Here is a 5,508-nt window from a genome sequence, read left to right as displayed (position 1 = left end):
GTAAGCGTATTAGGAATCCGATATGACTGTTTTTTTTTCTAAATACAAAATTATTGATTTTCTTAATAACAAATTAATATTCTATATTTCTGAAAATGTTTAAAGCATTAAAGGATCGTTTAAGGGGGCGCGCACGAAATTTGATACATTTTAATGCAGTAATTAATTTAGTTGACAAACCGTCATATTCAATACCTTTCTGAGCACTCGATTGAGGCATAAAAATTCTAACCCGTCTGACCTTCCCTACCGCTTCAGGGAATTTAATGGGACTGTTTGTAATAACTCAATGTACAGGGTCTGATATACTTTAACTAATGCTTGGCTTTGAGCAATAGTTCCTGTGTTGTTTTCATGTTTTACTTGTCCAGTTTAATAAACCGACAATACTACTCCGTACTGGAAAATGTCTATACTGTATATGATGATTAACGCCTAGCATTGTATTTGTCTTTCTGCTATAATTCTTAAAGTGATGTACTGAAAATGTTTAACTGAAATAAGACCAACTTGACAGATTTACTGTTTATTATTCATTTAACTACAATAAACAACAGCAGAAGTTGGGTCCGCAGTGTGTTTTATTACACCCATCATTGCCTCCATAGATCCATGTGTTGATCCATTTAGTGTTTGCAGTGTTTTTTGGGCCGCGATTACCAGGATATATGTGAAGAGCATTGAAGCATTGAGGGCTACCAATAAAAAAAAAGAGAGATAAGTACAATATTATTGTTATACAAATCAATTATTAGTATATATATATATATATATATATATATATATATATATATAGAGAGAGAGAGAGAGAGAGAGAGAGAGAGAACTGCAGTATTATTTACTTACGCTCCGTAACCGCTATTACTTTCATCCATGGTTTTTACAGATGAACAGATATCTTTACACGATTTCCCACCATGACAGTCGCGGGGAATGGCGGCGGTGTATCTTCTAGTTGATGATAGACCAATGCAAGCAGATGTTGCAATGGCATGATCATCGCCGATGCTTCCAATGATCTGCGTTCCCAACACTTCAATTATAATACTCTTATGAATTTAGAACGGCAAATCAAATTAAAAGGATATGCTATTTTTAGGTTATTTCATCTTTGATAATATGTCTTTTCTATATTTACACCCAATCTGATTCTGTTTTGCTTTGGTTTGAGTCTCGGAGAAGTTACTGAAATTTAAAAGCTAGACGAAACGACTAAAAGATACCCCCTTGAAGCAGAACAAGCAAACGTTTTTGTTAAGATTTGACGGCCATGTTTTTTTTAATGCGAAATGTTGGAAATAGTAAACACCCTAAATACCAACTTAAAGGGTTTATTCAACGATAAATGACGCTTGTAAGTATTGACCTCTGTTAAAGCAGAAATGGCAACATCTTTTTTTTTAATATAGTTTAAACACTTTGCTTGCTTTGACAAATTTAATACATTTTAACTCAACAAATTGAGTTCAAAGGGAGATAACGATAACAATTATATGTATTGATGTTTTGTTTTATTTTGTTTCAGACAACAATATAATTTTTAAGGTAACTTATTAATTTAAAAATTTATTTAATTAAGATATTAATTAGATTAGATTAGATTAATTAGATTAATTAATTATAGCGAGCGCAGCGAGGCGGCGCGAAGCGCCGCTCGCGTAGCGAGCTCCATAGACAACGTGTACGAACGGAGGAAATTCGAGTTGAAATCTGCACATTGTTCAAAGAAAATTTTGTGGACCCGCGTGAAAACGTTCTACTATCCCAGTGATCCTTTGCGGTGCATAGCAACTTGGCGGAACAGGAAGCGTTTCTAAGGAAAATTCTTACCTGTAAATCGCATACAACATTTTCATTTAACAATAAAAAATCCTTTTAAAAACATTAAAGTAAACAACACATATGCTTACGTAAAAAACTGTACCTATGACGTCATTTCCTTCCCCGAATTTGTCCGACAATTTACGAAAACTGTCGAGCGCAAAAAGTTAAGTATGACGTCACAGTGATCTGGCGTTTTATATTCCCGCGATACATTTAGAGGTGGATCAAGCATCTGTACTGAATGTAACGTGTAGGAAGTACACAGTAGGGAGTCACCGTTAATACTGATACTGCGCTCACTATTAACGGTGACTCTTTGGCTGATTAGTTTTGTTTTAATGATTTTTTTTTGCTCAGTAAATACACATGCAAGTTCCATGCTAAATTTATTGTCATATTGATCCAATCATTGTATACGTTAGGTAGGTGACAAAAACTTATTAAAAAAGAAAAGTCTAATCATTATTAGATCTACGTGTAGCCGTCATTTTGTAATGAATAAATAAAAGAAAAAAATTAAACTGTTAAAATATCTACATGTATTTGTTATATGCAACATATGTGGTCAAACCTTTCAATAATATTGGATATCACACACTAAAAAAAGGGGGAGGGAACATGTCTACAACGTATAGCGTACAAAAATTAAAAAGATTAAAAACAAAATTGATGTCACAGAGGAAAACTAAAACACCGGTAACAACAAGGAACAAAATGAGAAATAACACAGACACACAATTTATTGATTTTAATGATCATTATTAAAAGGTAAAGAAGAGATAAAAAATTAAAAAAAACCGGCTATGTGTTTATCAAAATATTTTAATAAGTCTGTTTAACATTTTATTAATGCTCAGTGGTAGTTTTTTGTTTAAGTGTATAAACCTAGGAAGGGACCATTGGAATAAAAGTTTGATATCTTCCGGTTCCTTGCGGTGGTAAAAGTTTTCGAGACAAAGCCAAAGTTTTTTGGTTTGGGTAAGTCCACGGGTTGCTTTTAACAATGATGACAGATGTGTGACTCCTTCTGCGCTCGCCCCAACGGTCACACCGTAAAACATATTAATATTTGATTAAAAAAATTATTTAATTGTAACCAAATCAGTAATTTATCTGAGATGTAGTCTTTTTAAATAAATGGAGTTTTCTATGGCAACGTTTTTAGAGGTTTTATTGTTCCCACTTAAGATGGGCGGCGGGTTTGCTTTCGTCATCAAATTCTGTACGCAATTTATACAACTTGTATGGCCCTTTTGTGCACATTAGTTTATGACATCATAACGGATACATATCAAGTTTCCCCATTACACTCTAAAGCCAAAAGCTATAAATTAATATATAATGATATGATATATCAATGATACATTATTATATTATTACATGTAACTATTTTATCCCAAAAAAGGGAAGAGTACAGGCGGGGATTTATATTTTCTAAGTTGTGAAGATCTTGATAAGCAAAATAAATGCCCACAGCTTACAAATATCATCCGTTTTCTAGATTCAAGATTATAATATACATTATGTTTAACTTATATTCCAACTGAGCAAATTAATATGGAAAAGGGGAACTGGATAATCTTGCACTTAACAAATTTGATGCCTTTGTTCTCTTCGTGATTTAAGATATTTAGAAGATTATGTAATGCATCATCTGATTTCGAATAAAAGTGTAAAAGTTAACTTTTCTTGTTAATATTTTTCAATATCAACTGAATAGATGTATCAATGTACATAAAACCGGAGGTACACGAGAGGCTGCGCCCCAATTAAAAACTTTGAAATAATGATAAAAATATATTTAATCTCTTTCATATTCTTAAAAAGTCTTAATATATGTATATATGCAATTTTATGACGGTAGGTGGTCTAATCACTAGGAAAATTATCACTTGAACTGTTACAAAGGTATGTTTTCGAACATGGGCATATATGCGTGTATGTAAAAAGTTGTCTCTTTTCTCTTGTTCTGTGGAAAATATTTTTGTAAAAAGAAACTGCATCGTCCTTTGCACATTAAATGGGTAAAAGTTTTCGCTTTAGAAGTCCTGAATATAGTGTTTAAATGATTGCCATCACTGAGTAATAGGAACAGTTTAACATTGTTGACGTCGAACTCATGCTACTCTAATATTTGGTAGAATAATTAGAAACATAAAATCTAGCCAGAACACATATGATTTTTTACATACATAATTTGTAAATCACGTTTTCTGTACACATAGAAACAGTTGATAAGTTTTAGAGGATATTTGCAATTTCGCAAAATAACTCGATTTCGAATTTAAAGAGAAATATGCTCATCTTTTCTATATATTTCCTTAGAAGAGCGTCAAAACAGCACCACAAACAAAGTTTAGAGCGGCGTTGCATAAAAAAAACGTAGGCAAATTTGATCAAAAATTTATATAATGATCTGTTTATCCTAAATAACGATTTAACAAATTTTCAGGGCACGTTTGTCGTGAGATTTGTTATGGGGTAAACCTGCAACCCACCTTAAATAGAGCTATAACCTTTGGAAAAGAATGAATCCTGCATTTAAATATTCAGTGTTTCCTGAAATTGAAACTTCCGGACTTAAATTACTATTCAACCGCCTTTCAAAAAATATAGGATACAAATGAAACAAAGACATACATTGAGTACTATAAAATATTTCTCTTAACATTATTCCTTTACCATAAATTTTCAGTACTCACCTAATATGAAACCAACAAAAATGTTTGAAACCATGTTGAACAGTTGCTTCTTCTAGCTATATTTTAATCAGCTGACAAACTGTGTCTGAACAAACACGGATATACACATCTTTTATACTCAATTTTCAGGGAGTATCTCATTGTTTCCCGTCAAAAGAATTTGAACACAAACGCATATTTGCACATCTTGTTAATAAAAATGACAGCTTGCAATCCAAATCAATCATTTGATTATAGTTTAAATTTGTTATTGATACTTAAATATGTTGTCGTCGATTAAAGCGCAGGTTGCTATTTAATCACAAAGGGTGGGATAGTGTTTATTCATCAAAATAATGATAATTTAAAAGAAATGGTTAACAATAAAATAGTAACATATTTCATATTAACATGTGGGTGCGCTAAGCATCAATGCAATCATTTGTAATAGATATAGTATTTATCCGTTCTATATTCCTGAACATAAAATTAACAATGTCTGAATAAGCCTTTCTATAATTCAACAACAAGGCTGAGGTAACAAGGACATTTAATTTAAAGTAACTCTGAATATTTTTGACGGACACACACTGGTTGCAGTAATATGTATATAGAAACAATATCCTAAATTATAGTTATACCAATTTAACCTTAAAATTCTCGACTGCGAGGAATAAAATCACAATGTTAGATATCTAATTGCCCGATAACAGAAATAATAGGGATTCTTTTTTATTTGTCGATTCATGTTGTTTCCAAGGATATGAAAAGATTTACAAAGAAGAAATGATAACCTTTGAAACGAAAACATATGTCTTATATATTATCACTTATTTTTTTATTACTTTATGCGATGATTCTAATTTTTTCCCTTTTTTAATTACACTACATCTTCAAGAACACTTCTTTTTATAACTTATTACCCGTATATACAAAGGTTAATAATGATTTAACTTCTATAATGCAGACTTATTTTATAACTCTTGTCCAAGAGAGATTTACT

The 5,508-nt window shown here is 31.6% G+C and overlaps 1 long non-coding RNA gene across 1 annotated transcript; it reads right to left on the bottom strand.

Annotated features, from left to right (window-relative positions):
- Positions 1 to 510: 510 nt before the first annotated feature.
- Positions 511 to 4,687, bottom strand: LOC136275364 (uncharacterized). The gene is made up of 3 exons (XR_010713924.1): positions 4,527 to 4,687; positions 847 to 1,033; positions 511 to 695 (listed from the first exon to the last, which is right to left on the bottom strand). It is a non-coding gene; the product is annotated as an uncharacterized lncRNA (long non-coding RNA).
- Between the last annotated feature and the right edge of the window lie 821 nt (positions 4,688 to 5,508).

This window comes from Magallana gigas, chromosome 1 (genome assembly GCF_963853765.1).
Source record: "Magallana gigas chromosome 1, xbMagGiga1.1, whole genome shotgun sequence".
Lineage (NCBI taxonomy): Eukaryota > Metazoa > Mollusca > Bivalvia > Ostreida > Ostreidae > Magallana > Magallana gigas.
This window is presented reverse-complemented; position numbering and strand designations above follow the sequence as displayed.